The sequence below is a fragment of the Dreissena polymorpha genome, chromosome 1, assembly GCF_020536995.1.
Source record: "Dreissena polymorpha isolate Duluth1 chromosome 1, UMN_Dpol_1.0, whole genome shotgun sequence".
Lineage (NCBI taxonomy): Eukaryota > Metazoa > Mollusca > Bivalvia > Myida > Dreissenidae > Dreissena > Dreissena polymorpha.
Genome location: NC_068355.1, coordinates 177,158,694 through 177,170,449, shown reverse-complemented (window position 1 = coordinate 177,170,449; position 11,756 = coordinate 177,158,694).

Below are 11,756 nucleotides of genomic sequence, written 5' to 3'. Positions count from 1 at the left end.
GACTTGGCCACAGTAAATGACTCTTAAAATGTCACCACTGTTCATTACTAAAAGTCGACTATGGCCACAGTAAATGACTCTTAAAATGTCACCACTGTTCATTACTGCAAGTCGACTATGGCCACAGTAAATGATTCTTAAAATGACACCATCGTTCATAACTGCTAGTCGACTATGGACACAGTAAAAGACTCTTAAAATGACACCATCGTTCATTACTGAAAGTCGACTATGGCCACAGTAAATAACCTCAATTATCTATGCTTAAGCATTAATACGAAAATGTGAATGAGATTTTGTATAAAGACAAAGGCGCTCTTATGCCATTATAAGCATTAATACAAAATTGTGAACGAGTTTTAGGCAAACCACATAGGCGCTCTTATCTGCCATATAGCCCTTAATACGGAAATATGAACGAGATTTAGTCAATATACCTAGGCGCTCTTTTCCCTTGATAAGCATTAATACGGAAATATGAACGACATTTTGTTAAAACAAATAGTCTCTTTTATCATCCATATAGGCAATAAATACAGAAATTAGAACGAGATTTAATGAAAAGACAAAGGCGCTCTTATCCCATTATAAGCATTTATTCAAAAGACATAGTCGCTCTTATTCGCCATATAGCCATAAATACTGAAATATGAACGAGATTTAGTCAAAAGACATAGGCGCTCTTATCAACCATATAGCCATAAATATAATACAATGTAAGAGTACTCTATTTTACTCTTGTATGTATAATGAATATTCCTGATTCGCGTATGAGTTTGAGCGCTCATTAACCTGTTTAACCTGCCCAGTAGTTAACATTGACCGTTCCAAAGCGGTGACACCGGCTTTATTGTACTCTTTTTGTATTTTGTTTCGTTTTGTGCCGTTCTGTTTTGGCAATAGACCAGTTCACGCGTGACGTCACGCGCACCTGCGTGTTTACATCCGGGCTATATTGGTAGTCAAAAGAAAGATACAATCAAGGGGGAGAAATAGAGCGTGATCGGTTAAATTTAAACGATTATATTTAGATTTTATTTTTCAACATGCCAACAAGTTGTTCTACGTTACTGAAACAAATAAGATTGAACACAATGAATTAATAGATCAAATCCAAATAAAAAACATTTACAAATTAACCATAATGTCTGGGCAGGGACCTTTACCCTGGTCCGGGAAAACTAACATGTTGACACATTAAATAAACATTTAATTAAATTAAATGCAATAGTTTTCATTTGATTGTTTGCATCAATCTTAAAATCGTTTAAGCCTTTGTATACCGGTGTTTTATTGCCCCTTTGTCCTGCCTAATCCGATTATCTCGTTTTGATCAGATATTGTCCAGACCTAACTAACAACATGGTGTCATAAATCACACTACTGCAGTAGGTAGCAGATGAAAGTCTGGTCATTAAACGCAATTGATGATGCCACCATGTCTTCATTCTGGTAGTATTAAGTAACTAGGCATTTGGTTGAATAAATTTACCACCGACATACTTAACAGTTGCATAAATTAGATATGTTACATAATTATTGTACAAATTTGAAGTCTATAGATTATCAGAAATTGAACACGGTAAGGAAAAAGGCCCGTTTTATTTATAAAAAAAATAAAGTATTTATGAATTATAAAATGTAAATAAAAAATATTTAACGTATTTAGCGGGCATCGGTTAATTATAAATACGTCATTCAGTATGAAGATGTAATGTTACGGCAATGCACGAAATACATCATAAAAACAAGAAATTACGTTTGACATCAATGGGGGTAAATAATAATGAAACAATGTGTATATATTATATTGTATATGTATATATATTATGTTGTGTGTGTGTGTGTTTGTGCGTGTGTGTTAAATGTTAGATAGTTGTCACTCATACTCGATAACTAGTAACGAGTTTACAAAATACATGAATACACAGTTCAATTTGCATCATGTGAGGTTGTGTTTTTCAGTTAAATGTTAATATTCCTCAAGTCATTCTCTGAACAACACCCATCCAAATTAAAATTACATGTAAATACCGTCATGAACTTCGCTTTTAATAGGGCTTTGTAGTACGTTTATTTTCAATGAAGCACTGACACATTCTAGCTATCACTAATTTTTTATTATTCTAGTTTACGCATGCAATTGATAATTATAATTTTATAATTAGATGTATCATTATTTTTATTGAAGCTTTTCTGCAAATAATTATACGGCTAATGCATAGAGCTCTTTGTTGCGTCGAATTGTCTGTCGTTCAGTCTTCAGACAATCTTAATTACTTTTATGCTAATGACGCGTTCTTTTAAAATGCAAATAAATGTGTTAATGCATTCTTTTGGCACTGAACATTATATTTTTTAAATATTATTTAGGTGTTGTTTTTTAAGTTTCTTTTCGATGTATTGACTAAACAAGTCTCGTTATCCATATGCTTTGCGTTAGCTGTAAGCAATGCTTTTTGACTACCAGTGCATTGCGCATGCGCGAAAATCGGGAATCAAAACAATAACAATGAACTGGCCTATTCATCACCTGCCATGAATAAAGGACCACGTACGTATGTATAATACAGGGTAAGATCTTGGATCCCAAAAGGTACATGGTGCTGCTAGAAAGAAGCAGGGTGGCGATTCGGAACAGAAAATGACATATTCATATAATATCCAGGTATTTTATTAATCAAATACAAACATATTGTCATTAAGAAACAAATTATCTATGGAAAAACGTATGATTGCGTCACTATACACACGCACATACGTTTGCAAATGTTTTGCTAAGATTTGCAGTAGATTTACGCTTGTTGCAAGAAAGATATTTATTTTTGCATGCATTTATTATTGCATGTAGAATACGCATTTAATCCGAATGCACCAACTCTTGTAAGTAGACAAAATGACACCTCCCTTATGATGGCTTTTTACCCCTCTAAGACAGTGAAGGAATATTATTTTGGCGATGTCCGGAGGTGTTTATCAATAATTATTTATTAAATTTCATTAAACTTAATATGAATGTGTTCAATCATACTGCGGTGCACGCGTAATTAATTTATTGCCCCTTAATAGATTGAAATTCAGGAAGGTTGTACGTCCGGGGCTGTTTCACAGTACCTATTTCACGAAACTTAAAACAAATATACATCATCATTCGCCGATATTGTTTCTGTGTGGTTCTCCGTCCTTCCACTTTCAATGTCCGGAGCTGTGTGACAGTAACTATTGCATGAAAGTCTATAAAACTTAAATGTCATCATACTGCAGTGGTGCAAACTTAAGTTCTGTAGGAATCGATAACTCAACAGTTAACAGTAAACCGGTGTCTGTAATGCAACGAACCCACTTTTGTCCTTACACTTACACTTACACTTTTGTCTTCCGACCGCACGGTGTTGTCAGCCATGTTGAACTTTTCTGCAGGATGTTAGCGTCTTTGTGTTCACCAGGCTTTACCTTTGAAATAGATTGCAACAAAATCCAATCTGGTACGACATATTGACTAGGATTATCACACAGTTTTTGAGTACCATGAAAGTTGTGACATAAGCTACAAGAAAACATGCTTTTTAACATGAATATACATCTACTATCCAGAAAAATGTCTTAAATGAAACTTCATGAGCACCTACAATTTCATCTGTAAAATTTATGTTCCGTGTTTTACTTACGTCTATCCGCTAGGGCGCTTGACCAATATTCTTTTATGCTCGAGCCTGCATTAAAAAACCCAAAATATTTGTGAAAATGAACTAAAAACACATCAAGTTACATAACAAGTCAAACTTTTAAAGTGTCAAAGGCTACGAAGACACTTAAAAGTAATTGTTTTATTTCGATGATACGAAAAACTTTTACTAATCATAAATTGCCTGTGACTAGTAATTGTATTAATGGCTTGGTTATGCCAAAACACGTTACAGATATCTCTTTAAACCATTTTGTAAAACGTAAATCCGAATGAAATTTCTATGACATTTATACGAAAAGAAAAACCTAATATAACTGCTATATGTTTTTACAAAACTGATAATTGTAGTATTAATGATATGGACAATACATACGGTGAGTTGTTGCCAGGCTATATGCTGTGAAAAAACTTTTGGCCACCGTTCGTTGCAGAGCCTCTGTGGCCTCTTTATAACTACATCCAGTCGCCTGCAGTTTTATGATTTGAAACAAACGATTATGAGAATATTTAACAAATTTTACATACATGTACTGTGAAATATTTTCTGTACGAATATGTAGTTTACTTTGACGCCAAAGAAGAAAATAATTTTTGTATGACATTCGAAACCGATATACTTTTTTCAATTAATTATATAACTTTAAATCTTTGCTTTTACTATTTATATTGTTCGGACTCGCCTTTAAAAACCGCGTAAAAAATAAAACGGGATTCTATGTCTATTGACAGTCTAACAGGCATGTTATATGGAGATATTGTACATTTTAAGACTTTGTTCTTCCCATTAACATTTAAAATATTTACATTTAACGAATTAAATTTACACAAACACAGCGCAAGTTTATACTTTCGTGAATAAAATGTGGTTGTGCACAAAATGACCAAAATGTTACGCACTCTTATAAATAAAATCATGTTTTGAAAACGTATATATTATTGTAAGATAATACTTGTTACAAAAAATAATCAAAGACCATACTCTATACCTCGTGCATGATCACTGAACACGCTTCCTTGACGAGGACGGATTCTGTATACGATGAAACTAGTCTGTAATTTAATATAGAAATGGTATTGGTTTTAATTTTTATAAGTTTAAGTTTAGTTTTTAACAAATGTTGATGGCAGTCTCGATCGAGCACGACCTTAGATGTATATCTTTCCACATACTAATTTTTAACCTTTACAAAATCGGTCATATGCAAGATTATGTTTATTTTTCACTTTCTAAATCCATTGTAAACGGCCCAATGATTATGTTATGGCTGACTGGAATAGTTCATGAACAAAATCAATACTCAATAAAGAAAATATAATACGAAATACCTTTTGTTCTTCTTGAAAGCTGATTTCAGCTTTTCGTTAGCTACGAGCTTTACCAAAGGGTGGTTCCTGTAAATGTCGTCATTATTGACAGTTTAAGTAAGCAATCAATTTCCCATGTTTTGTGAAATTTGTATGAAATCAAAGAAAGGGAAAGTTTTACATTGTGTATGGTACCGTTTGTCAGGAGAAATTGTGAATAAGCGAATAACACATATTTTTTCTTTACAATCGAACCTCGACTTTTATCGTTAATTGATTCAAAATATTTCTGCTCTTATCCTAAATATAAAGTGGTTATATAAATAAGGGAACACAGATAGCTTTCAATATAATTGGTATTTTGAATGCCAAGCGCTTATGCAATATACAGTTGCCATTGCTAGGCATTGTACTGTACTAAGTGCCTGTTCGTAATGCAACTGGATCATTGCGATACTTTGGTCTTTACGAATTTCTCATACAGAGTTTATCTATTTCGTTCGGAGCTCATTGAATTCGAAGTAGCTCTTGACTTTGGGCAAGTAACAGACGCATCAAGACCAATTCCACAACACCGTCACACATAGGTTTCGGTGGCAAGACCGAGTTCGAATACTACGCCGTTTACAAAGCTTTTCTGCTGTTAAAGTCAGTTTTTGTAAGCATTAACGCACATTTTGAATAAGCGTAGTATATCAGTGCATTGAATTTAATTGCAGAAAAGCTACCTTATTTTTGACAATTACAACTTACCCGTTTTCTGAAAAGGTATCTTGGATGTTTTTCTCCACGACATTCAGTGCCTGAATTACATGAGGAAAAAACTGATAAAAATGAACCAAATGATTATAGCATGTACACTGTTTCAAGAGTATGACAATACGTTAATGAAATTGTGCATTAATATTTGAATATGATCATCAATAGGCATGCAACGGAGAGTAATGTATGAATTAATACCTCTAACGCGAATACGCAAAATCCATATCCGATGGAACTTTTTGGTGCCGCGTCTACGTTTGTAATACATTTGCAATGGTTAAGCAACCACAAAACGTCACTGAAATATATATAAAAAAGATCGGAATGAAATGGCGATAACACTTCGACCAAATTCCTATGAACTTATGTGATCCAATGAAGAGTAAAATATATATGACTTTCTTTTACAATATTGTAACCACTAAAACATGTAGAAATCCTATGATACCATTGCTCACTTTAAGAGTCATTTACTGTGGCCATAGTCGACTTTCAGTAATGAACGATGGTTTTACTGTGGCCATTGTCGACTTGCAGTAATGAACGATGGTGTCATTTTAAGAGTCATTTACTGTGACCATAGTCGAACTGCAGTAATGAACAGTGGTGACATTTAAAGAGTCATTTACTGTGGCCATAGTCGACTTCCAGTAATGAACGGTGGTGTCATTTTAAGAGTCATTAACTGTGGCCATAGTCGACTAGCAGTAATGAACGATGGTGTCATTTTAAGAATCATTTACTGTGGCCATAGTCGACTTGCAGTAATGAACAGTGGTGACATTTTAAGAGTCATTTACTGTGGCCATAGTCGACTTGCAGTAATGTACGATGGTGTCGTTTTTAGAGTCATTTACTGTGGCCATATTCGACTTGCACTAATGAACGATGGTCTCATTTTAAGAGTCATTTACTGTGGCCATAGTCGACTTTTAGTAATGAACGATGGTGTCATTTTAAGAGTATTTTACTGCGGCCATAGTTGACTAGCAGTAATGAACGTTGGTGTCATTTTAAGAATCATTTACTGTGGCCATAGTCGACTTGCAGTAATGAACAGTGGTGACATTTTAAGAGTCATTTAACTGTGGCCATAGTCGACTTCCAGTAATGTACAATGGTGTCATTTTAAGAGTCATTTACTGTGGCCATAGTCGACTTGCAGTAATGTACAATGGTGTCATTTTAAGAGTCATTTACTGTGGCCATAGTCGAATTGCAGTAATGAACGATGGTGTTATTTTAAGAGTCATTTACTGTGGCCATAGTCGACTTTTAGTAATGAACGATGGTGTCATTTTAAGAGTCTTTTACTGTGTCCATAGTCGACTAGCAGTTATGAACGATGGTGTCATTTTAAGAATCATTTACTGTGGCCATAGTCGACTTGCAGGAATGAACAGTGGTGACATTTTAAGAGTCATTTACTGTGGCCATAGTCGACTTTTAGTAATGAACAGTGGTGACATTTTAAGAGTCATTTACTGTGGCCATAGTCGACTTTTAGTAATGAACGATGGTGTTATTTTAAGAGTCATTTACTGTGGCCATAGTCGAATTGCAGTAATGAACAGTGGTGACATTTTAAGAGTCATTTACTGTGGCCATAGTCGACTTCCAGTAATGAACGGTGGTGTCATTTTAAGAGTCATTAACTGTGGCCATAGTCGAATTGCAGTAATGAACGATGGTGTAATTTTAAGAGTAATTTACTGTGGCCATAGTCGACTTTCAGTAATGAACGATGGTGTCATTTTAAGAGTCATTTACTGTGGCCATAGTCGACTTTTAGTAATGAACGATGGTGTCATTTTAAAAGGCATTTACTGTGGCCATAGTCGACTAGCAGTAATGAACGATGGTGTCATTTTAAGAGTCATTTACTGTGACCATAGTCGACTTGCAGTAATGAACACTGGTGACATTTTAAGAGTCATTTACTGTGGCCATAGTCGACTTGCAGTAATGAACAGTGGTGACATTTTAAGAGTCATTTACTGTGGCCATAGTCGACTTTTAGTAATGAACGATTGTGTTATTTTAAGAGTCATTTACTGTGGCCATAGTCGACTTCCAGTAATGAACAGTGGTGACATTTTAAGAGTCATTTACTGTGGCCATAGTCTACTGGCAGTAATGAACAGTGGTGACATTTTAAGAGTCATTTACTGTGGCCATAGTCGACTTCCAGTAATGAACGGTGGTGTCATTTTAAGAGTCATTAACTGTGGCCATAGTCGACTAGCAGTAATGAACGATGGTGTTATTTTAAGAGTCATTTACTGTGGCCATAGTCGAATTGCAGTAATGAACGATGGTGTCATTTTAAGAGTCATTTACTGTGGCCATAGTCGACTAGCAGTAATGAACGATGGTGTCATTTTAAGAATCATTTACTGTGGCCATAGTCGACTTGCAGTAATGAACAGTGGTGACATTTTAAGAGTCATTTACTGTGGCCATAGTCGACTTGCAGTAGTGTACGATGGTGTCGTTTTTAGAGTCATTTACTGTGGCCATAGTTGACTTGCAGTAATGAACAGTGGTGTCATTTTAAGAGTCATTTACTGTGGCCATAGTCGACTTTTAGTAATGAACGATGGTGTCATTTTAAAAGGTTTTACTGTGGCCATAGTCGACTAGCAGTAATGAACGATGGTGTCATTTTAAGAGTCATTTACTGTGGCCATAGTCGACTTGCAGTAATGAACAGTGGTGACATTTTAAGAGTCATTTACTGTGGCCATAGTCGACTTGCAGTAATGAACAGTGGTGACATTTTAAGAGTCATTTACTGTGGCCATAGTCGACTTTTAGTAATGAACGATGGTGTTATTTTAAGAGTCATTTACTGTGGCCATAGTCGAACTGCAGTAATGAACAGTGGTGACATTTTAAGAGTCATTTACTGTGGCCATAGTCGACTTCCAGTAATGAACGGTGGTGTCATTTTAAGAGTCATTAACTGTGGCCATAGTCGAATTGCAGTAATGAACGATGGTGTAATTTTAAGAGTAATTTACTGTGGCCATAGTCGACTTTCAGTAATGAACGATGGTGTCATTTTAAGAGTCATTTACTGTGGCCATAGTCGACTTTTAGTAATGAACGATGGTGTCATTTTAAAAGGCATTTACTGTGGCCATAGTCGACTAGCAGTAATGAACGATGGTGTCATTTTAAGAGTCATTTACTGTGGCCATAGTCGACTTGCAGTAATGAACAGTGGTGACATTTTAATAGTCATTTACTGTGGCCATAGTCTACTGGCAGTAATGAACAGTGGTGACATTTTAAGAGTCATTTACTGTGGCCATAGTCGACTTTTAGTAATGAACGATGGTGTTATTTTAAGAGTCATTTACTGGCGCCATAGTCGAACTGCAGTAATGAACAGTGGTGACATTTTAAGAGTCATTTACTGTGGCCATAGTCGACTTGCAGTACTGAAAAATGGTGTCTTTTTAAGAGTCATTTACTGTGGCCATAGTCGACTTGAAGTAATGAACGATGGGGACATTTTAAGAGCCATTTGCTGTGGCCATAGACGACTTTCAGTAATGAACGATGGTGTCATTTTAAGAGTGATTAACTGTGGCCATAGTCTACTTGCAGTAATGAACAATTGTGTCATTTTAAGAATCATTTGCTGTGGTCATAGTCGACTTTCATTAATGAACAGTGGTGACATTTTAAGTTTCATTTACTGCAGCTATATTTGACTTGCAGTAACGAAAAATTGTTTCATTTTTAGTGTCATTCACTGTGGCCATAGTCGACTTGAAGAAATGAGCAATGTTGTCATTTTAATAGTTATTTACTGTGGCCATAGTCGACTTGCAGTAGCGCTCATCACATGCACGCGCACTATCAAGTTGCCTGATTATATATTTATTATCGATGTACATTAAACTTATAAACCATACGTGTAGTACACCATACACATTTATATTTGACCATTGCAGATAGAAGACTAGTACCAGTACATATAATTTCATTCGTATTTAAGAATGCAATTTATGTTACTATTTACTTTTTATCTTTTAGTCCTCCGACGTCTTTCTAAAACTAAATGTTCTATAACCGGTCTTTCTCTTCACTAACCGGTCTTTCTCGTCTATGGCCATACAACTATTTTCCATAGCCGAAACAGCCTATCGAAACAGCCAATGGAATCAGGAACATGGAAAAGAGTGTTTCCCTTTCAATGGTTCCGGTTGTCTGAATACTCGTGTGTTTGAGAAAGGGAACATGATGTTTTGCTTTTTTTGCGACAAGATGGCAAGCCATAATTCGAAACACTATCGTTAGAAAATAAACAAAACAACTATCCCTGGCTTTAATGCAGTCTTTTAACTAGGTACGGCTTTATATCATATTCACTGACATGTATTGGAAATATTTGATATTTTGAATGTACTGATTTGCATGTGAACTCCCAGATAGTGTATACAGTATCGTAAGTCTAATTTTTAGCTCCTGAAGCTGTTTTCGGAGAAAGCCCGAGGTAATGTCATAGCCAGCTCATCGTGTTGTCTGCATTATGCTAAAACCTTAACATTTTGTTAAGGTTTTGAACATTGCCTCTAAAATCAAAGTGCTTCAATCTACAACTTTGAAACTTCATATGTAGCTGCACGTTGACGAGTTCTACGTCATGCCACACCCATTTTTGGGTAACTATGTCAAAGGTCAAGGTCTTTGTGACCTCTAAAAATATAATCTGACAAGCTTTTATTTATTCAAAACTGCACCCGCAGCAAATCGTGGCACCCGTTATGCGGTGCTCTTGTTATTATTAGATAGTTATGGTCCTCTTTTTCCGGGTTGATTTTATGGTTTAAAATGTTACTATGATAATGATGTATTTGTAATTTTGTACATTACTGTGACAGCTTTGTGATTGGTGGCCAGTGTTTTTTTCACCATTTTGGGAATGGGGCTGGGTCCCTTTGGATTGGGAAAATTCGCGGCGTTTTGACTAAAATTAGGAAAGTGTTGTTGTTGTTTTGCTAACAAATGCTTCAAAATTGAGAATACAAGTGTGCCCAGTATTATATTTACTAAGGTTGATCTTATATGGATGGGAGATGAAAAAAATATTGATCTAAAAAAAAATATTTTTTTTTTGTTCCATTGGGAATTTTTAGCTCCCATTTGAGAACAATATATACTTTTTCGATTGGGAATGGGTCCAGTTACCGGACCCGATTTTGAATGAAAAAAAACACTGGTGGCATAACATTGTTTACCTAGATGTTCGGGAACTTATAATGTGTGATCAATTCAAACCCAGGTGTCCTGTTTCCTAGGGAAACTTCAAGGACCTTGAAGATCAGACATTAAACTATAAAATTGATTGTTGTGCCATGTATAAAATTAACTAGATGGTAAACTGTTTCTTTGTTTGAGTTTGTTAAATGCAACTTATTATTATTTGTAAATGCTTTAAGAAGTTTTCAGCATAAAGTATGAATTTCCCAATTTGGATTAAAAGGACGCTAATTTTCCCAATTTGACCGGTACTGGTACCATTCCCAAAGTGGTGAGGAAAAATGTTGAATCTGGATCCTTTTTATAACTCAATACGTACTTCAGCTTAGTTGAGGAAACTCAGTATTTGGATAGAGGGCCATTTGTGGAGTATGCATGATATTTCAGTTGTAAGATGGATATTGTGGTTGTTATGGTTACAGAAATATGTAAAACTAAAATCCCTATCATGCAACAACTAAAAAAGTTCTAAAGCTAGGTTGATGAAAATTGATTGAGGGTCTTATGCTCAATATGCACAAATAATAAAAATAATTGGTTAAAAACTCAAATTTTCATCCTACCATAACTCCAAAAAACTTAGGCTAGGTTAATTAATGGAAATCCAGGTATTACTCTGACAAATTACCTGGTAAGGGACTGCTGTTTTGTCTGTAAAATAGCTCTTGTTTAATAATATACCTATTTCTGTAAGTTGTAACCTATTGCCACACAGTGACACTAAAAT